This window comes from Dermacentor silvarum, chromosome 11 (assembly GCF_013339745.2).
Source record: "Dermacentor silvarum isolate Dsil-2018 chromosome 11, BIME_Dsil_1.4, whole genome shotgun sequence".
Lineage (NCBI taxonomy): Eukaryota > Metazoa > Arthropoda > Arachnida > Ixodida > Ixodidae > Dermacentor > Dermacentor silvarum.
This window is the reverse complement of record NC_051164.1, coordinates 74,603,875-74,626,862: the sequence shown is the minus strand read 5'-3', so window position 1 is coordinate 74,626,862 and position 22,988 is coordinate 74,603,875. Positions and strand designations below refer to the sequence as shown.

The 22,988-nt window shown below is 48.2% G+C and overlaps 1 protein-coding gene across 5 annotated transcripts in view; it reads left to right on the top strand.

Moving 5' to 3' along the window:
* The window catches only part of LOC119433889 (membralin-like), a 273,114-nt gene that overhangs the window by 51,807 nt on the left and 198,319 nt on the right, over positions 1-22,988 (top strand). For 4 of the 5 annotated variants that reach the window (XR_007464434.1, XM_049659030.1, XM_049659028.1 and 1 more), the window contains exon 2: positions 6,110-6,222. The exons of the other annotated variant lie outside the window; for it this stretch is intronic. The gene's annotated coding sequence lies outside the window, so the exon portion shown is untranslated. The remainder of the gene's footprint in view (positions 1-6,109; positions 6,223-22,988) is intronic. 5 annotated transcript variants of the gene reach the window in all.

The following is a 22,988-nucleotide window of genomic DNA, read 5'->3' as shown; positions in this document are numbered from 1 at the left end:
TAGAACAAGGCCCAGCTGTGCGCTTCAATCCGTGACGTCATGCGATGCTCCCGAGTAAGCCGCGGTGATTTTGACGTCACCGCCTTCGTCACGCCGGGCTTGACAGTGGACATTTCGGTCCATGTGAGCATGACGTCATAAAGCAGAGTGCTGATCAGGCCTGCTATCTAGGCGGCGTTGATAATACCCAAACAGGCCTGCGTCAGTTCGGTCTGGCTATAGCGTATCTGAGAAACGAACTCGAGCCATCCTTGCATGACCCCTTGTTTACGTGCGATGCGCGCATTGTACTCTCAGGCCAATCGCGTACGCTGTGGTGTAACGCTGCATAGCCATATTTTTGCAGCAGAATAGCGGTCCGTATACGCAGGAAGAATGACGTGGACTTTGTATGCAGAGCGGCGCTTCCTCCTTTCTGTGTTTTGCCTGCTCTCGTCTAACTGTCCGCTTTGTTTATTGTCGTTGTTATTTTGTCTTCCGAGTTTTAAGAATGCGGCACTGTATAGTCGTCGTGTTGTATTAGTCAATTCTCCCATTGTCTGGCGTGAGCGATTGTCGCCGTGTTCTCTCACTCGCCGGAGATGTCCGTGCGCGTAGACAGGGTGGACGCATGGCGCGGTATATCTTTTGTCTCTCTCTCTCTCTCTTTTGGCGGGATACGCGATTAGCGTGTAATTATGCAGATCAGGCGTGGCCCGTGCGCGTCCTGCTCGAGCGTCTCCCTATATACTTCTCTGCTATACAACTTTATTCCGCGATTTCCTCTACCCATTGTTTCCGCCGTTGTGGAAAATTTATGCCCCCTTCATTCGCGAATGGAGGAAGATATACAGGAATGACGATGTTCGCGTTCCCGCCTTAGCCTGACGAGAGTCGCGTTTTGGAACCGCGGAATTTATTGTTCCTTTATTTTTCTTGTCCTCTATTTATTGCTTGTTTTTGTTTTATTTCATTGCATACGGGTTGTGCGACCGCGTCGGTTTGTTGTCTATATATTGGCGGATATTGTCTTCGTGCCTTTTTGCTTGCGAAGTGTGCGCGCGTGCTACCACACATACTTGCAAAGCCTCTCACGAGCACTTAGCGCGTCACGAGCACTTAACTGTCACACGCATCGTTTCCTCAGCGTGTGACAGTTTTTTTTTTCTTTTTACTTCCGATAAAAAACGTTCATGTCGTCTTTGCGATCCGGCATTGTATCCTAAGTCGTAGAATCCCAAACAGAAATGGAACATCTGTGCCAAGCGGTCTTACAGTTCATTATTCTTTATAATCGTATCGCTATGCGCGCGGGATGGACCCGGTGAGGCTCATTGATTTGCTTCGCACGCACACTTTATCGCGTTTTACTTTTCCTTCGGCGATCCCTGGCCGCCCATTGAGAATGCATGCACACGGCGGCAGTTAACTTCAGCGTGGCTGAAGATATCGCATTTATCTCTTTTGTAGGTGCGTTAATATGTGTGAAATGACGTGGCACTAAACTAATACCCCTGTCACACGGGCACTCGAAAGTCTTTTGAGTAAAAAGACTTCTCCCGAAAAAGAGTATCGCCCGCAGACACACGACAGGCAGTGATCTCTTTTTCAGAAGCGGTCTTTTCTGGAAGAGGAGTTCGCCGATCTCCTTTACGGCCGAAAAGGAGTAGTCTCGAAACCAGTGGGCACCAGCAATTATAATATATTTAAGAAAATAAGCGAATGCGTAATTTTCTGTCGCCTAAGGTCATCATAAAAATAATTTTATGTCTCGCAGGAAGTGTAGTAAACCCAGTAATGCTCATTTTCTTCTGTATACTCCCGTAAGCAGGTCGAAGGGGCTGGGGATGTCACGTGATGACGCTCTTTAAACTACAATAAATCTTTATATTAACGTTTCTTATGGTAAATTTATTTGAAAAACGTGTAAACAATAAGTTTTCACTTTATTTTTCGAGATACATAAGTTTTTTTTTTTTTTTTTTCGGCCGATACTGTTTCGAACGCTAGCGCCCCGCTTTCGGAAGCTTGTCCAGAAGGAAACACTAAAATGAGATCGTCGGCGCCGTGTGTCTGCTGCGCAACACATCTTCTTTCAAAAGTCTTTTAACTTGGTAAAACACCGCTTGTGTAAAAGAGTTGTTGCGTGCTCGTGTGACAGAGGTATAAACCTGAGGGAAGAAATACAGGGTGCTTCTTTTTTTTTTTTTTTTTTTTTTTTTTTTTTAAGCTATGCGGAACTTTCAAAAATCGCCTGTGGAAGTTCGCACAATTATCTTTATATAGTCCTTGAACTGGATTCACTCGCTGAAGCGGACATTATGTATACTTGCACGAGAAGTCGAAATACATAATCGAATGAGGGGTGAATATTAGCGTGACTAGGGAACAAATAGTTAAGAAGTATAGTCAGTAGGAAGGAACAGAGCGGAAGCTAAAAAGTTCAACTGTTTCCTCGGACATCGAAGTCGTATAAGAATGCAACATGCGCGCATGCGCGCAGCGGTCGCGTCAACAAATCACGGCAACGTTCCAAAATGTTGGAAATCGTTCCCAAAAATATAAAGCAGAAGTGTCACTGATGCAGTTCGTGGCTCTTAATATGAAAAGCCTATCATAATTCTCGTGTCAACGTGCATTTTTTTTTTCCTGCCCAGTATCTTTATCTCACGAAGCAGTGCATGGCTCGATCACTTTTGCAGGCGATATGCAAAGCGCAGTGTTCTTTCAAAGCGGAGGCACCTTGCAAACTCGCCGGCTGCAATTCGTAAGTGTCGACATGAGCAGTGAAGTGATCAGTTAAAATTAATTTGGGAACTGTTAATTAGTCAATTAAATTATGCATTTCAATTTATTGTGCACCCAATTGCTCGTCGAGTAGTCTATTTCGGGGATTGCAATGCTGCTATCAGCTGCAGACAATCTAAATAATTATTTATAGTCTAAACAAAAGCCACCTGATGGGATTTAACCCCGGCAAAATTTGATGCAGTGGGCACATTATGCCGTTTGGGTGACTACCATGCTAGAATATATATATATATATATATATATATATATATATATATATATATATATATATATAAAAGGAAGAAAAAAACCGTAATTTCACTTTCTTTCGTTCCTGATTTTAAATTAAAACAAGGCACTCTTGCATGCCGCCTGTGAAATATCGTGCCGAAATACGGTTCAGCGTTTTCCCGAGAAGCGAGACTAATGAATAGGTTACATTCGAACTGGTTGAATTATGGTAGCGTTGACAGTGCTGCACGCAATTTCTTAGCTGCACTAATGTGACAGCACTAATGTATAGACGCGTAGCCGTGGTCGAATCGGTCATCACACTCTTGCGGGGAAAGGCCTGCTGCTTCGACCCGTGACGTCACGCTTGAAGGCCGATAGCCCGCGAATTTTTGAGTTGCGAACGCGGACGATGCCTAGCGAGATCTGGGCCTGTGTATAATGTATCAACTGCTTTCGCTCGATTCTGTGCGACTCTTGTCATCAACCGTTCACGGCCGGCTGATCTCGTTGACAACTTTGGCGGATAGCCGCTGGTACTGCTGACGGAGAGCGGAAAGGAATCGCATTTCGAATGGAATTGGTCAATTATACCTGCCCTCTTTTCCAAACCACGAGATTTTTCCATGGGAACGTGTGCCTTTATCAATGACGTCTGTGCGTGAGGGCCTTTTGTCATCTAAGCAATGTTGACCGAAAAGAACGAACTGTGTTAGGAACATTTAAGCGAAATGTGTTCACTTCGTCCGACCTCATCTTTTTTTTTTTTTTTCTTCAACTTTGGCGAGACGTTTATTAGGCAGCGAAGCACTGCGCTCTCTGATCTGTGACGTCACGGTGGAAAGGTAAAGCTCATACATTTTAATGCGCCCTGTATAAATTTATGTCGAAGCATGTTTTTCATCATGTTGTGACGGGTTGCAACTAAATATGAAATTACGCGTAAAGGTGTACTTATGCTCGGCAATGATACATAAATGAAGATCAAAATCACATCAAATAATTTGATTTGAGAACCGGTTCCAGCTCTTCCCGCCAAATTGTCTTCGTTGAACATTTACTTCGTTTTTGGCGCCACATCTGACTGACTCCGTATCAAAACATAATCACGCCGCCTAGATAACACGAAGTCGACGGATTTGGGCAGTGACGTCACATGCCTTCATCAGTGGTAATGCTTAGCGGGCTAAAATGTGAATATTTCGTTGGCGAGAAGAATATTGGAAACCGACCGGCTCGATTTTAACAACTATATAAAGGCAAGAGACAACGAAGCGAATAAAAGCTGTAATGTACAATTAATAAAAAGGGAAATGGAAGTGGAACACATGTTGCCGCCGATTGCCGACGAACCCACACTGCCACTTGTTTTTTCTTGGTTTTTTCTGTTGGTTTCATATGATAGCACGTTATGATAACATACGTAACATATGTAACACGTGACCGTTCTTTAGCGGCTAACGAATGTTAAAAAAAGTTATCGCTCAGCGCGAAACGTGCCTTTCTGTATGGGAAGTTTCTCTAACGTTATCGCCGGTTCTATCCGTTGTCTGTGTTGTCGCGCGAACCTCGTGTAATCAGACTGCATGCCCTGCGCGAATTGTGTTGTGCGCATTCTGGAATGTACACGAGCAACAGCGACTACGCTGGCATCTACGCCGAGTCATGTATAAACAGCCAACGCATCTGACCAACGCCTCCTAGATAGCACCAAGGCCCGTTCACTCCAATCCATGACGTCATGATACCTGGCCCGACTGCCAATATAATCTAAAGGGCACGCACCCGAGTAAGCCGCGGTGATTTCGACGGCACCGCTTTGGTCACGCCAGCCTTGGCAATGGAAATTTCGGGCCAGGTACCGTGACGTCATGGATCGGAGTGAACAGGCCTTGTGCTGTACGGGTGGTGCTGGTCTGATCCGTGGATCCGATTTCGGCGATCGACGAACGCGTGCTCGCCGCTCTCGTTCTTCTTGAGTGTTGGTTCCTTTTTCTGGGCGCAAGTTCGCCCACTAACGAGTGAGTTAAGGTCACTCGGTGCCGCAGTTTGGTTCTCTCCCGTCACTACAACGCGACAAGACAGAGTGTAGTTAACCATATGGTTCTTAAGAAGCCACGTTTCTTTCTCTTTCTTTCTTTCTTTCTTTCTTTCTTTTCCAAGAAAGCGACGCATGTCGTCCCAACAACCTTCATGGACCGCGAGGTGCGTCCAACTGCGCTGCGATTATTCTATTTTTTTAGTAGTGCCGACGGGGATTATATACACTGAAAATAGTAAACAGTATTGATCGCGAACCAATATGTTCACGTTAAAGGGACACTTCAGCGAAAAAAAAGAGGTGGAGCTGAATTAGTTAATTACCCTCTTGGAGTATAGACCAGCTCATGAACTAGAATTGTGCTATGTCTGCCACAGGCAGCCTTTAAAAAAATGTTTGAAAGTGTTCGCTGAAACACCCGCGGTATATGGTGTTCCTTTAATGAGGCACGGCGGTATTTGCTTGGGGGCGTTGTGAAAGCGCTCACATATAGCAGCCAGTTTCCGCGTTCGCCATACTTTCGTTTTTGGACGCTCGGCAGTCGATCACCCTTTTCTCATTTTTTTTTTTTTTTGCGCATCTGCAACAAGCCCTTTCGGCGAACTGCGCAAGCTCACAACGCTTGTTTGCGTGCGCTTAGGCATTGTGCTGCTGCAGCCGTTCTGCGCAAATTTTGAATGGCTCGCGCGTGGAGGCCCTTCTGCGCGAGTGATTTGGGGGTCGGCCGCCGCGGGCATTGTTTTAATTCAACGCTGCAGGAAATCCTGGGCGTGCATATAGATGGAGTCCACTGCCGTATACGGCTACTTTGTGACGCTCGCATATGTTTTTTTTTTTTTTTCGCTTGGTGGCTTGACTGCAGTAGTGAACAAAAAATATATGATTGTGTGTGTGTGTGTGTGTGTGTGTGTGTGTGTGTGTGTGTGTGTGTGTGTGTGTGTGTGTGTGTGTGTGTGTGTGTTTTCCAGAGAAATTCGTTTACCTACGTTTCTAAGCGATCAGTTTCCGCTTTATTATTTCACGCGCTTAATCCGACTTCTTTTTTTTTTCTCTCTCTCTCTCTCGCAGGTCGCGGCAGCCGTTGACGGCACTGCAGAGCTGCATGTAGCACGGACGCCGACGACTGTGAATCTTTCGTCGAGCGCGCCCACTGTGCGGCAGTATAGCCACGTAACTCCAAGGTAAGCGACTCTTCTCCGATTTTGCATTCTGCGCAGACCGCGCGCGTGTAGTTGTTTTCCCGCCTACGCGGCGCGCATCAACTTCGAGTTGTGGTGCTCGTGTGACCGTGGCAGGTAGCGATTTCGCACGCGTCTGTGTCCCCGAGGTCGCGCCTCTGTACGACCGATATGCGGTTGCGCTGGAATGTTGTTTACTATAGAATAGCGCTTAAAAAAAAAAAGAAAAATGAACGAAGGAAAGAGAGAAGAGGAAATAGAGCATGAAAAGAAATCTATCAGGTTAACAAATCCGTGCCGGCTTTCCATACCTCACGCGTTTATATAACGAACTCTGTGGTCGTGATAGGATGTTGCTTGCCGCACAAAATATTAAAAGTGGAAAATGACGCAAAACAAAAATACCCAGATTTAACGCGCATTTTCGCACATTTCGTTCCTGCGTCCTTCACGTCATTCTTTCGTGTCATACACGCGCACCCGGGCTATGCGCAATGTGACACACGCGACCATCATCTGAAATATAGCTAGTCGGCGTTATATATACGTGCAATTTGGGGCCTAATAGTTAGAGGTTCGGGCATGCTATGCTAGGGAAACCGAGGTGCGATACCACCATGGGGCGCGTAAGCTAAGCTTCCCCCCCCCCCCCCTTTTTTTTTTTTTAATGTGTGATCTTTAGGGCAAGACAGCAGCAGCAGCCATGGTCAGGAAAGTCCGGGAGGGTTTGCAAAGAAAGCTTCGCTTAAAAAGAAAAGAAAGAAAAAAAAAAACTGATGCAAGGGGGGGGGGGGGGGATCCCACACCTTGTGGGAATCGATTGGATATATGCGAAGGACTTAAATTTGCTAGTATAGCTCGCTGAGCAGCATCGTTTGCGATTGCGCAAAGCATCCACGCGAGGGCCAACGTGTTTGCATAAGACGAGCATGCATGCAGCTATGCGTCTGACCAAAGCCGCGAGACGAGGGCGACGACGATCGTGAGAGGCGGATTCCGGTCGTTCGACGCGAGCTTATGAAATGCCGATTGTTGGGTTCACTACTAAACGAGCGTATAAGCGAGCTACGCACGCTTATTGTGTCGTCGTCGGCGTGTACGTGTTATGGGCGACCAGCGCTGTAACTTCGCGTGCCAACTGCTGCTATATATAGCGCCGTAACACACAGCCTATATATAGCGAGTGATGGCCACATGTTCACAGTAACACGTGCGCTACGATTTTGCGTCAGCCATTTCACCGATCAGTTTTAAGCTCATATTTCCAGTTTCCGACCTTGTCTGGGCACCGACGTGCTGTAACACATACACTCTCTCGCGTGGTCATGGACAGAACTCGGCTGGGTGCCTCGGGCTAAGACGTTGTTGGTATACAGGCGTGTTATCGTTTGCAATCTTCATGGCCTCCGTATTACGGGTGGTGTCAGCGTATTTTAGTTACACGATCAAACAGTCGTTCTGGCCTGCGCTGGTTCCCCCTACAATCGCATGTAACCGTAGCTATTTCTCGGGGTCTGTGTTAAAAGACGATGTCATTTGCACTCCGGCCATATGAGACGTTAAAACCTGGTCGCGACCTGGGCCGATCAGGAACATCGTACAACGTTGCACAGTTCCTATTTACCCTTTTCGCGGCGATCCCGTGGGCGCTGCCGTGTTTGATCAAGTGGTGACGCGTCCATTGCTTGCCTCAACTGCCTCCCCTGCCTCCGTGTTCACAATGGATGGGTATGACGCCGGGGCGGCTTAGCAAACCTCTGTTTTCGGAGATGTGGTAGACGGTGACTAGGTGGACGACACGAAGCTTTGGCCGCAGTTTCAGAGAAGATGCAAGAGTGCTTTCGGAGCTCATTAAGCTTTGTCCAAACGGCGCGAGCAGCGCGAGCAGCGCGTATGGTACTTGCTCTAAAAGCGGGGCTAAATATGTATTCTAAGCTATCCAAACTTTCTTCTCATGAATTGAATCAGGATTATGGTGTTTTGCTCTTCGTTCTTTATTTGGGCAAATATTTTGAGGCAGGGGCTTGTCATGTTTTTCACTCAGTAAGGTTCCTCGCTGCGGTCACTATATCTGATCATTTTCTGCCTAATCGCTCGCGGGTGTGCTCAGTTCCGATATATTTGTTCTTGCTGCGCACAAGGCTTGAAACGTAGCTGTTCTGCACATTGTAATACCTTGTAGCAAATTAGTATTATCCCCAGTAACTCGATTACTCTTGTGGACCGTCACGAAACATTCAGCTTCGACCATTCGTGCGCTATCGATGTAGTACCGTCACTTATTGTGAGTATATAGTGCGCATGTATTCACGTGTGCGCCAATTCACTTATTCTTGACACGTTGGCGAAAGAGTGGGCGTAAGTTTCCGCGCTGGTTGGGGTATATAGATGTCTGTAGATATACTGTGCGCGAAACCTACTCTGACAGAAAGCGGCGCTACTCCCGTCATCATTGTTTAACGAGCGGTATACTCACTCTTGCCGACGTACCGGGGCTGAAGCCCTTTCTTTGAAGGTTAGCGGTACAAAGCTGGCGGATGAGCAAATTTGTGTATACTCGAGGAAAGCCGTGCATCTCGAAGTGCCAGAAACACGTACGGACAGTTGCAGCAGCGGTCCGCGAACTTGGCCCCACATATTTACTACATACCTTAATATGCCAGTCACTATTTTTGCAGCCAACTGCTGCGCACGTCTTCAATCCACACGATTCAAACGTGCATGAATGGGGAGCGCATTGCGTTAGCGAAAACTCAATTGTATTTCCGACAGCTGATCGCACAGAAGGAAGGTATAGAAGCGGCAATGGTTTCGTATTCGTGCGCGGTCGCTGAGGCGACGTATGGCGCGCCGCCGTAAGCGCCATCTCGTTTCTCTAGAACAAACTGCTCCGCTAAAAGGGTCATCACGTAGCGTTAGCTGTTAGGAAGATATATACTTGGGATATGTGGGTAGGTCCGCGAAGGGGTGCTGTTCAACGCAGTGTCTCAATGCGCGAGCTGTCACCGCAAGGAAAGAAAATAAGAGTTTTAGACTAGGGGGACGCAAGCGTAGGGGCCCCCTAATCTAAAACTCTCTAATGAGAAGCTTGCCCGTTACGCACGCGCCAAACGTCTCAAAGAGCTAGTCGGCTCTGGCAGGACAGCAGTATGTGTACGATCGCGGCCCAGTGGTTAAACCATTGGGCTGCTTTGCTCGAATGCAGAGGTTGATAGCTGGTTCCGCTGGTTGGTCACGAATTTATTTTTATTGCAGAGGTCCGAAACGAGGTGAGAAAGGAAATTTCCACCTCCCGAAAAATATGCGTGGATTGAGGCAAGGAGTGCTTTGGATTATAGAAAAAAAAAAAAAAAAAAGTTCGCAACAGGCTTGAAAGCAATTCCACGAAAAAAAAAAAATATTAGTTCAAGGCTTTAATTGTACCGGAACATCAGTATTCTTTCGTTTCTTTTCCGGAGTCCGGTTTTCAATTTGTCTCACTTTATTTTTTTTTAATATATAATAAGCCTTTCCGTTATGCTGGTTAGTCAGCTACACACCCCTTCGTTCTTGTGCGGGGTTTTCTGGCGCTCTTACAAACAACATGCATTAGTAACCTATATATCAGCCTGATCTGTTAGTGCCTGACGCGGTGGCTCATGCTATAGCTATGGCACTGACCTTTTGAGCACGAGGCGATGGGTTCTAATCCCGACTCCGTCGGCCGCATTCCCATAGGACCCGATGCGTAGTGGCTTAGCGGCAATGGCGTGGCGCTGCTAAGCACGAGGTCGCAGGTTGGAATCCCGGCTGTATTTCGACGGGGGTGAAATGCAAAAGCGCTCGTGTGCTGTGCATTAGGCGCACGTTACAGAACCCCAGGTGATCAAAATTGACCCGGTGTCCTCCCCCACTACGCGGCGTGCGTCATAATCGGACCGCGTGGTTTCGGCACGTATAAAACCCCATAATTTTTAATCGAAGAAAAGGTGCGCCGTTGCGATCTGTGAGGCCAGAGGAGCCTAAGAGTTTCCTACATAAACTACTAGAGTGAACTCAAGCGCTGCGATCGTTATTTGCCTAATCTTCGTGCTCGTGGCTTCCCAGCGTTATTGTTACGCTGCTTATTACGCTCGATCTTCCTAGATGTCCGCACACTCGTATAGCTTTCTTAACACGTCAAGGCAGTTAGTCTCTGCGCACATGCGTAATCTTTGCGAATTTGTTGCTTTCGCGAAGCAAGCGTTTTGTTGAAAATGGTCAAATTGCGAAGTCATAAAGGTCGTTCGAAGCTATACAGAAGGACGGAAGTTTTAGGTAAGTTTATGGTATACTGCCGATGATTTACGTGCTGGCCGAACTGCAGCAGTGCAGAGTTCCCTCTAGTAGTTTCTGAAGGAAACGCTATGCGTTGAACCCGGTAATCAATTTTTTCTTTAAATGTACATTCCTTTGCGAAGCGTACGTCTTTAGTGGTTACAAGTTGAGTATACTGCGGGCGCGCGAATTCCCTCCGGTTATACCGAATAACTTGCGACGGGTGGCACCGTTCAAGAGCGTTCGCGACTGCGGAGTGACCTGGTCCCTTCGGTATCGGCGGTCGCCTGGCCATTAGGGCGAAGCGCCTTCCGTCGATGACCCGCTTAAGCGGCCGCGTAATCTAGATGTCAGGTGCATCACGCGGTGGCGTGCTCTCGGGAATGCCGGGCGAGATAAACGAAAGTCGCTCGTGCGACTGCTCGCGTGTATACGCATAGTAAAGTGTTCGAACAGCAGCAAACTCGCGATGTACTGGAAAATTTATGTACACCTCTGCACGTCGCGGTACGTTTTCTGAACTTCACCGGTATACCACTTTGATGCGGAAGGTCGCGCACTTCTGCACGTGCGACTGCGACCGCAGTCATTCTCACGCCACGGATTGTACACAGACATCTCTGTTGTATACCGTGTGACAATATAGGTAAATAATAAACGCGGGTTCTGTCGTGCTGTGATAAAGCCCGAACACATTGAGCAGATTGTACACAGACATATCTGTTGTATACCGTGTCACAATATAGGTAAATAATAAACGCGGGTTCTGTCGTGCTGTGATAAAGCCCGAACACATTGAGGATTTTTGCTTGAGTCCACTGCGTCATGGTAATGCAGAAGGGTATTTACTGAACTCAAGTTGAACAATCTCGAAGAGCTGTTCCAATGTTTCGACAAGAGGACTTGACAATCTTTTACAGGTAATAATTAAGGCTCTCATTTTTTTCCCGTTATTTGCCTTAGCTACATCATTTCAAGTCTCCATCCTACAACCACATCTTGACCTGGGATGGATGCTGAATTGGTCAAATGCGTTCTAGGAGTGAGAACTTACACACCTTAACATGAATCGCGTCGATCTTCACGCTTGTAGAGAACCTCATCCTCATGCCTCGATCTTTCGGAAATCTTGGTTATAGCGTGCATCGCATCGATTTTCACGCTTAAATTAAGCCCCCTCCCGATCGCCAGGCTCAGTTTGAAATTTTGGTTACAACTCGCATCGCGTCGACTGTCACGCTTATAAAGCGCCCCATCACCGGGCTCCGTCAGAAATTTCCGTTATATAACGTGAATCGCGTCAGGTTACACAGTTGTTAAAAAAATCACAGCATATCCACGGGGTGAATGATGATGAGTGGGCGAAGCTCCGGAGGGAATCATCGGATCTCCCGCTTAAGGGGACGCTAGCACAAACGCGTTAGAAACGTAAGGGGCAGCGGCCACAGCGTCTTACGCAGCCATTTACACATGCCGGAACGTGCACCGCGTTTGCCGACGCCATCACATGACTGCTGAGAGAATATACCCCCCGTATTCATAAACGCTCCTCGACTTGAACTTGACTTGCCACCACTTTGGGCAGCGCGTTCGAAACGCGTTGAAGGTAAGGCGGAGAGGCCACAGCGGCTTACACCAGCTTCTTACACGGGCCGTAACGCGCTAGCACAAACGCGTTAGAAACGCGCTAGAAACGCGGCCTTTCGTTAATGTTGGGTATTTATTGCCATCGTGGTGCGTGTGTCCATGTCCGCTTGGTGGCGTAGTGGGCTAACGCCGCGCGCTCGGAAGCGAGGGGTCCCTGGTTCGATTCCGCGCTACGGACACAACTTCGGAATTTTTTTTCTAATTTTTCTCAGACTGGTTACACACTACTGGTTACACACTACTACTACGACGACGGGGACGGAACGGGTGCCGCTATAAGGAGCTTCGCCCCTAAAAGCCCAATTACTAACCTCCGCCGGAAATGTTAGTTATAAATTGAATCCTGTCGATTTTAACGCGTGTATATATATATATATATATATATATATATATATATATATATATGTATGTATATAGACCTCATCACCAGGCTCCGTCGGAAATTTCGGCTATAACGTGCATCGCGTCGATTTTCACGCTAGCCCCATCACCATAACCCATCGGAAACCTTGGGGTAATTCAAGAAGTCGTAAATCACTGCACGAGAGGATCGTTATACAGCAAAAATTTTGCCATACGCTTTAGTAATAGCGGAGATTGTTTCAGTGATGCGAGAAGTCGAGCCACACTTCCCGCCATCAAGGGTTCTCTCGTCCATTTCCTCATTATCACGCGCAGGGACCGGGGCCCACGTGACGTTTACGTCACGATTCCTACCTCCTTTTTGTCCTCTCACTTATTGCCTCGCGGCGCATTCCCGTTGGAAGTTCCGCGCGCTCAAGCGCTTCACGGCAGTTCCCGAGTTGTTGGCGTTGGTGCTAGCGATTTGTGTCCTGCAGGCGCCTCACGTGGTGCGGAGGCGACTGCTTGTGACGTCATCTATATGCTGGCGGGTAGAGAGGCTTGTCGAGAACAAGGGCACACGCGGGCTTCCGTTTGAATTTACATCTGTGTTCACGGCGTACATCGACGCAGTACTTGGGAGGCACGATCGCCACCGCGTGTTCTACGCCCACCGCTCTATAGTCTGCTTCCAATTTCAAACCTGAGGAGGGGCATTTTGAATCCGAAAGTCGGGAAGAAGAACGCCGAAGTGTGGAAGGAAGAGTGCTTCGCGGTTTGCGCGATTGGCATTGTCGCTTGATTGCTGCCCCGTAGCACCGCGAAAGAATCGAGTAGATCCTCGTTGCTTTCTTCGTCGTGAACGAAATGAGCTGTGGCTCCTCGTGCGAATATACATTTCTTCCCTTGTCCTATGCGTTCTATTCCTCCTCGTGCTTTGCGCTATTGGCGGGTGGTGCCTCTCTAGCTTTCGTCGCAGTGGATATGCGCGTCTTTCCGCGTTCCATTTTGACGTCGAAGATGGAAATAACGAAAGAAAAAAAATATATATATCGGGCGTCTCACGCCACCTCTGCAGCTCGTTCGATGCGTGTTGTCCCGCCGTTCGAAGTAACAAAGCTAAAACAGAATAGAAAGAAAGAGAAACTGAAACAATGACAACAACGGTTGTCCTGGCGAAGGCGAAGACTTATACGCAACGGCAAAGAAACAAAGCGAAATAAGTAAGGAACGGGGAAAAAAAAGGGGGGGAGGGCGGAATGGGTAAGGAAAAGGGTGAAGGGCCGGTTGTTCCGAACTGGCGGGCCCGAAAATCGCCCGCGAAGCACTGCTTTTCCTTCTCCCTGCGTTGCGAGATCGCTCTCTCCCTCCTCCCTCCCAGGTGAGAGCCGCCGGCGGCAGTGCGTTTCCCCCTTTCCCGCCCTCCGCGGAGTCGTCAGGAGGGTCAAGTGTATGAGACTCACGTAACGATTATGTAACCGGCCCTCTCCTCCTCTCGCCCTCTCCCAACCCGGAAGTGCGGCGGCCGGCCCCGTCGGGCCTACCTGTGCCGATGCAGCGTCAAGTTTGCCGCCGGTCGGTGAGAAAGGTCGGCCGAGAGACCGTCTTCTAGGCCGCCGGGACAGGAGAGGAGGGGGGGTTGGCCACGGCTGAGGGGAAGAGGGCTGCCGGAGGCGGCGGAGTGCGCTTTTTTGCCTTTGCCGAGCGACTCTCGGTGCCTGTGCTCCCGGCATTTGTACAGTGCAGTGCAACTGCGGGACATTTATTTTTTTCCCCCTATGCGCGGCTGCCCCCCGGACCTGACGTTGTTTGGAAGGCGCAGTGACGGTCGTTTGGATTTCTTCGTACCTCACGCGACCGTCGTCGTCGTCGACTCAGTTCTGCCTGGCCGGGTAAGCACCCGCTTTTGCGGAGAAAGTTAAGGCTATCCTCGGTACTGAGTGTGCGTTTCATGCTAAAGAAGGCAGATATTTGTATTATTTGTTTTTTTTTAGTGTCCGCGGTGTAGCTGTGCCGGTGCAGTTGTAGCTGGACTGCGCTGTCACTGTGCGCTAGGGATCTCTCTCAGTTTGTTGTTTCGAGCTCAGCCTTTCCTGTTTCTTATTGCGCTGTCTGTTCTGCGTCTTTACAATGCAGCGCGCCATATTTGTGCTCTGCTTCGGTTTTGTCTTGGTGTGGGTACTGCTATATGCTGGTGGTTAACGGGAGCTGCTTGTTGGCCAGCGAGGTGCGCGTCATTGGTTCCGTAAGGTATTAGTCTATGCGTGTTTTGTTGTGGGTTGTGAGGTGTTATGCCCCTCTTTCAACGACGTCTCTGTCAGCTTTTGTCACACCTTGAGTTGTGCGAACTTTGCACGCGCGTGAGTTCGGGCCTTGGCATGCAACATATAATATATTGCTTACAGACGTATTGCTTTCTTGTGCGTGAAGTCAGGGTAAACTTCTCTTGAAATCACGGTCTGTAAACACCATTTTGAGTTATATATGACTATCGTTCATAGACTGTAGATAAACAACTGTCTCCAATTTTACGGACCGTGAAGAGACCAATATGGACATGACATCTACCCTTTGTCTTTTGTTAGTTTTTATATAGACGAATGTCTAGAAGTCTAGAATGTCTAGAAACGAGAAGGCTAGAAGTCTATAGACAGGAGCAGACATAGATAGAAAGAAATCGTGAGTCATGGACGCGATGGCTCTCTGCTTTGACTTTCCTGTATCGCCGATCGTTGCGTTGCTGTGCGTAAAGTCACAGTTTTGACGAGGTTCCAGGCTGATGTAATTTCATCGCCCACTGTTAAACTTCAATTCCTTTGAACGATTTGTCTTAGTTGGAAGTCGCTGTGAAGTAACAAGACTAAAGTAACGCGCTTAAGTACTATAATAATGATATAAAACAAGCCGTCGGCAACGTATACCGCCGAGAATAAGTGCCAGCAGTGCAGTTCGAATGAGTGGGCACGTTTTCCTCTTGGATTCGACTAAAGTACAATGAAAGCAGACGGGTAGTCGCTGAACTCCGTTTTGACAAATCATTCATATGATAGGAGCAATGACACCGGTTTTATGTACCTCTAAGAGGCTGTACATCTTTAAGCGCAACGGGCTTCTTTCATTCTTTGCGGTCTCGTACGTTAACCCGATCGTAGTTCAAGCGCCTATAATGACGGAAAAAGAATGCCGCTTTTACGCAGCTGGCGCCAATCCCCGATTGCTTTCCAGTGGTGTTTACATCGACGACCTCTGGCTACGCCTCTTACGGGGTCAATCGCCTTCTATATAGATCAACCTCGGCGTGTTGCATCCAGCGGTGGCCCTATTGTTTCGTCTGCTACAGGGATATGCGTTTTCAATTTTTCTTGTCGCGTCATGTTCGGGCGTAGTCCCGGATCAAAAAACTGGACACTCAGAGGTGAAGGTGTTGCGGTTGTTTCCACTGCAGCGCAGTGTGGTTATTGTGTCGCGTCTCCCCACCGCTCGCTGCACGTAACTATCGAAGGGGACGGCCGCAGGAGTCCGCGGAAGGGCGGCGGGCGAGGAGGAAGGAGTGGCGCCGCCGTCGACGACCTGCGCAAACAAGCAGGCCGCCATGATAATAAGGACAGTCCCTTCCCCTACTTACCTACCTTCTCACACTCTTCCGATCCGGGGCCGCCCGTGATGATCGTTTGCGCCGTAAATGAGGGGCGCCGCGCTCTCCTTCTCCCTGCTTTGCTTTCTTTGTTCGCAGCTTTTCCTTTTTTTTATATACTTGTATTCCGTCGCTTGTGCAACGCTGCTTTTCGGTTTCTGCGGTGGTGCAAGCGGCGCCTATCCGGACTATCGCCCCGGGAGTTTTTTTCGCGTGTCGATCACGCGTCTTTCGTGCACGCGTTAGAGCTGCACGTTCGCCTCTGTACTGAAAGCGCTGCACTGCGACTGTATTCTCTTTGTTGCGTTTTCTCATTTGTACAGCTTCTTTCTTCGGTTCCGTGGCGCACGGTGCCTATTGGCCCGGGCCTTTCGTGCGTCATCGATATGCGAATTGTCTGTGCATGTGTGTGGTCATGTCGGTCGACTTCAGCATCCCGAAGACTGTGGCGTTTGCTTGGAACGGGAAGGGCCAGTCCTTTACATGACAGCGCAGACGAGCCAATGGTGTACTTACTGCGGTAGCGTCGGCGGGCATCAGGAAATGTGCGCTTCTCACCGAATAAATAAATGAATACCTAATTACCTCCCTAAGTGTTTATGCTATCGGGCGTGTGTTGAAATCGCGGAATGGGAATCAGTCGGTGCCCAAGACACGTCCACTCAAATGTCACATAGGAGCGGCGGCAGTTATGAGGCATTCTTTCTGGGCAATCGCTTGTGAAGCAGTGCGTTAGCTTTCCAGTTGAACATTTTCTCGAGAAGGCCTCCTTCACTGGCCGCGAGGGAGAGCTGAGCGGGACACCGATCTATATACTTAGTGAGAGATAAGGAAGACGATTTCAAAACTTGCGCCACCTGCAGCCACTAAGCGGCGCGCTGCGCTTCTGATTTGCTGGCGTCGTTAGAAGAGAGCTTCACGTTAGGGGACGCAAACCGCACCCAAGCGTTCGGTGACGCAAACCATGGATCACAAAAGATCCCAAAGCTGGGGTGCAACTTGCGTTCCCTGATCTAATACTCTCTATTAGCTATATAATCAATAGCGTGATCGTACCAATGCACGTGTGCGTGCATTGCGGGTTTCTTGCTCGTAATCGCGTCCTCAGCTCAGTCTCAATAGCAGTCTCGAAGTCTCGAACGGCAAGGGCACGCTATAGCTTCCATTATTGTGAAACAACGGTGTATAGAAGTCTATCTTGCCTTGTTAACTCTTTGTTGGAAACAACAAGGGTACGGATCGCTTTGTATCTGAAGCAGTACGAGTGTTTTCTTGATTAGCTAATGTTCGCGAAAATGGAAATCTGAAGGTTAAGAAGATATTGCGTGGGAGAAAAATGTGGGACGTATGTGTGTCCCACGATGATTTAGGCCATTCTCACATATGACCTGTAGACTGACCTGTAATAGGATCAGGAACAAGCTGTATAAACTCCTACCCTGTACAAAACAGCTGCTAATATAGCTAACCTTGCTCCTTCAATGAAACGTAATTTTGACCACCTGGGGGTTCTTTAACGTGCTCCCGAAGCAGGGTACAGTCGCGTTTTTTTTTTTTTTTTTTTTTTTTTTTTGCGTTTCGCCCCCTATCGAACCGTCGACCTCGGGCTCTGCAGCAGAAACGGCATAGCCAATGCGGCGATGTACTCGTATTTCGTCACCGCTGTTCCGAGATATAAACTCGTCTATATATTGCGGACGGAAGATATCCCCGAGCGACCTGGTGCATGCACGTTAAAGAACCCCAGGTGGTCCAAATTCCCGGAGTCCCCCACTACGGCGTGCCTCATAATCAGCTCGTGGTTTTGGCACGTAAAACCCCATAATTTAATTTTTTTTTGCATGCATGAACCTGACACCGTCACCCCGTCGCAATGTGTAACATGTAAAATTTCCCGCTATGGTATAGCCGGTCTTCTGTCGCGGGACGTCGCGTTATAACCGGCTCCCCAATTCTCGCCTAATGCATACACCTCGCATCTCCTATCGAAGGCGCGCCGCTATACCCCCCCCCCCCCCCCCCCCCCCCCCTCCCGGTAGATCTGATTCAAACGTCTTACTCAATACCAGGCCTTCACGCGGTTGTTCCGAAAGCCCATGGCGATATGTTTGGTGACCTCTAAGCCTGCTCTCGACCCTCTCGCTCGTTTGCTACTGCAGCGATTTCTATCTTGTGGACGACCTCAGAAATGTTTCACTAAAGGCGCCGTGACGTCATATTTTCGCAATGCGTCTCTTCGCATCGCCGTGGTCTCCGTACATAAAGCTACCGTGTGTTCCAGCTAACGTTAGCCAAGGTGCTCAATAAGATTTAAAAGAACGTGGTACAATATACAGTTAGAAGACCTATAGTGTTCGGCGGTCAGCTTTCTGACAATCGAACACCGTAGGTCTTAAATTCGTATCTTGAACCGTGTTTCTTTAATGACATATATATATTTTTTTCTTTCTTTGAACGGCCTTGCTAACGTTAGCTGGGAGACCCCATATATACGGTACTGTATGAACGAGGAGAAAGGAAACAGAGGGGGCTCGATTTTCTGTGTTTTGTTAATATCGACCACATAAAACGAGCTGGCAGTGAAGCCAGGGAACCCTTGCGTAATGCGAAGGTTATGGGTTCGGTCCCCACCGGCGACAAGTTATATCGGTTCGTTCACTTTCATTTCCCCTTCGTTATTTTCTACATTTCAATTTCAACGACAGATAATTTTATCCTATGCTTTCCTTGGCTTCATTGCATGGCGGCTTGGTACGGTCGTGATATACCGCACTGCGAAATAGGAGCGAAGTTAATGGCCCTAAATTATTTTAAATGACTTTTTTTTTTCGTAAGTATAGACAGAGCAGCGCGCAAAAAGAGCGCAGTCCTGATTTACGTGTCCCTTAATTGTCCGTGCTTCTTGCGCTAACATTTCTATATATACTTGCGAAATCAACCAACTAGACCAAAAGTTTTCTTCATTTTTTTTTTATTTACTCGTGATTACATGCCTTAGTATTCTGGCAACTTCGTGACTCCTGACGTCACATGCCTTGACCCTTTCCTTGCTTCATCTGCTGTATTGTGGCTTGCTGTCGCTTGTTTACATATACAGCTACATTCAAAAATCAAAATCACTTTATTTCAGGACATTTCCTGCGGAGACAGAGACTAAAGGCTGTGAAACAAACAGCCTGACGGAGCCCCTGCCCCCGTTCAGTTCATTCATCATTCACAATAACGTATATACAATAAGGCGCACATTATATGAAAATTGCAGTTGCACTCAAATGTATAGCCGAGGAAGGAAAAAAAAAAGAAAGGACTTCTTATACATCAAATAACGAGTATGAGATGCATAGTTCACATAGTTCATGCAGGTACACATTATGCATGCATACTACATACGCAAATGGTCACACAGGATACATTGAAAAGGACTTCACTGTTTGTTCGCTAGAAGTGAAACGCGAACAGCGCTTCGCTGAAAAATATACGACGTGTTGACTCAGCAATGCCTGCAAATTTAGTCACATATGTACTCGTATATCACTCGATGAAGCGTCGGCGAGATTTGACCGGGACCGATTCGCCATCGGTGCCGGAATTAAGACTGTGGACACCGCGGGCAATTAATTCCTTTTGCGTTAAGAAGTGCATACAGCCCTGTAAGCACATTCAGACATATGTTCTTGTGTCATTCTTTATGAACAGATCACTTTTGTTTTGTCGGTCTCTAAAAAAAAAAAAATCGCTTACCTTTTCTTCCAGCACTTAGTGCTTTTTGTGACTTTTCAATCGCGCTCCTAGCACAGCGACTTAATTTGATGCGCCACGGTTTTGTTCGTAGCGCATCAAGTCTCCTGGAACGGCGTTCGAAGCAAGCTCACCGTGGAGGCGATGAGCCTTTCTAGCGCGCAGTGCGACCATTAATAGGAATGTGATGACCTAAAGCGATGATGCGGTGAGAGCGTCAGTCGAAACTCGCGTGTGAGCTAAGCTGTAGACAGTTGATTCGCGTGAAAGAAAGAAAGAAAGAAAGAAAGAAAGAAAGAAAGAAAGAAAGAAAGAAAGAAAGAAAGAAAGAAAGAAAGAAAGAAAGGAAGGAAGGAAGGAAGGAAGGAAGACCGATCCGCAGCTGGCGGCTCTACTGTGTACTACACCATATTTTAGAACCCTGTACACTGACCATGTCTTCTTGAGCCTCCCGCGTAGAAGCGAGCGCATTGCCTGCGGCCTCCGGAGCTCAGCGGGGAAGCGCGCTTTCCGTGCGAAGTCTGGCGACCTCGGCGACCTTCCTCCGTCTACCTTTGGTGTGTGTGAATAGGGTCTTTATCGGTCTATCCGCGTCGGCAGGCGGATAAAAGTAATGCGGGCTGAAAGTTCGCCAATAGTCGGTAGAGCATGCGTATAGACGCTATAGTGAGTCCGTTGAGGTGTTTATCTCGATCGAGGCCCGTAAGTAGTTCACGAAGGAACGTTGCATTGCGTAGGGGAGGCCTTTCGTGCCTTCGTCTGATCGATGGCAACGTGCTAAACGAACACACCGGCTTAAAAAAAAAAAAATCCTTGGGCATTATGTGCCAAGATATCGACCTGATGTGGAGGACCGCGGATTAATTTTCGCCAGCTGGCATTCTTTGACGTGCACCTAAATCTACAAGTACGCGATCGTCTTTGCTCTTCGCCAACATCGAACCCGTGACCTTGAGCTACATCGAACCCGTGACCACAAATGCTGCTAGCCACGGGCCTGCACAATACGCTAGCCGAACTAATCGAAGCCCACATCACAGCACACCGTGAATAGCTGGTGCAAAGTGATACGGGAAAATCTATACTAAATCAGCTAGGTACCGGACACTTCTCGTACCAAGGCCGCCTCCATGAATATCCGGAAATACATCTAAGTGACCCCGTCGTCCAGAGACATGCGCCCTGAATTTCATCAGGGACGTAGACATGAAAGAGCCACAGCCCTGCGCACAGGATTGCAAGCCTTGACGGTGTAGCCTATGCGTGGGTGCGGCAGAATGCCCTAATAGATACCACATGGCCATTGCCGTGACAGACAGCTCTTATCAAACACTGTTGTGAGTGGTTCGATCCGGGCCTCGGAAACAGAAACAGCCGAGAAGGCGCCCATCTCCGTGGCAATATTATCTACAACAGCCAGTGCCATAGTCAGCGACTCCAAAGCGGCTATCGGAACTTTTGCGAAGAGCTTAATCGCCCCTCTAGCAAACTTAATTCCCGGGCAAAACCAAAAAATCCTAGACCGGTACAACTCATCTGGACATCTGCCCACTTAGCCCTGCCCGGCTGCGTGTTAATTTTGACCATCTCGCGAGTTTCAGGTGTTTCCTTTCCGCTGACGATGTTCTTTGTGCATGCGTAATATGGGAGCTTGCACGTATCTTCTAATTTTCGTTGTTCAAATTTTTTTTGTTTTTTCGAAGAATTCTGCAATAACATAACACACTGCTTGATTTAACGTCTCGAAGCTGTACGTATAGGGCCATCATAGAAGCCGTTGTGGAGGGAAGCGGATTCATTTCGACCATGCACCTGGAGTTCTCTAACGTGCACTCAAAACGCGATACGCAAACGTTCCTGCATTTCGCGCGGTCGGTTGTGCGGCAGCGCCGTGGCCGGTAATAGAACACGTGACCTTGTGATCCCTGAAACACCGCGATAACCCGTGAAATGGCTTTGTGAACCCACTAAGAACTTTTCTCTTTCGAAATTTATTGTCCAATGAGAGGGGAAAAAAGAGAGAGAGAGAGAGATCCCGCTAGTGGAGCTTCAACCTTTTAAGACCCCTTGGGGTACAATACATTGAACATTGCCTTCAACATTTTTTTTTTCGAAATTCACTCGGCAGTGATAACGCAAAATATTCATTCTAGGTATGAAGTATGGTGCATTTGTAACCGTAAAGAAGTGGTTCACTCATGTTCTTGTCCAACCGCTTTCGAGAAATTTGACGCTAAATTGACCTAGACCTCTGTGTCGTCCCAGACGGCCGAAAACAACTTGAGGTGTGTTTCGAGATCACTGAGATTGCGTGAAAATACCGGCAACGACACGGCAGTGCACTACACGTAGTTCCATCTTCATCTCTGCGTTTAAGCAGTGAAATGCAGTTTTTTTTCACCATAGCAAACATGAGGAGACGATGTAGATACCACGTACACGGAGACGCAGCTTTGGCCTCTAACGGTGGTGTTTAAATTAATTTTTTTTCTTTTTCAAGTTCGTAACGCAACAGTAGACAATAAAAACCACCTCGAAGAGCGTTGATGCCACATAGTTGTGTTCGGGATCTCGGGAGGTTAAATCGGCTAGATCTTTCAGGAAAGTCGAATGGGTAATCATGGTATATAACGCTGTCACTGTTATTGAGGCGACCTGCGCGTATACCCTGGCGCGAACGAGGCGGTCGACTAGCGAAGCGATGCTCGCGCGCTCTCGGCTGAAATCGTTTCGTGGCCCCCTATTCTGCTTTACCCCTGCCTTCTCTCCGCTCCTGCTTCGCTTTGGAACAAGCCGGCACGCTCGCTTTGTTCTCTTGGCGACAGGGCCAGGCCGGCCTGTGCGGGCTTTCTTCGCTACCGGCTCTGTGAGTGCGGCTGTTACCGTGAGTCGAGACGTCCTCCTTATTGTGTCCGTTCAGGCGGAGGCGATATAGTGCGAGCTGTGCGAGCGAGCTCTTCTGTCGTGTCTTTCAACTCCGGAAATGCTCCGGGTTCTGGTCTGAGGCGCCACAAAGAAGACGGGAAAGGGAGGCGGGAATAGTAATGAAACTTTCAGTTTCGTTTTGCCCCTTTGTTGCTGCAGCTTAATTTTGCGCGTGTCCCCAGCTTTC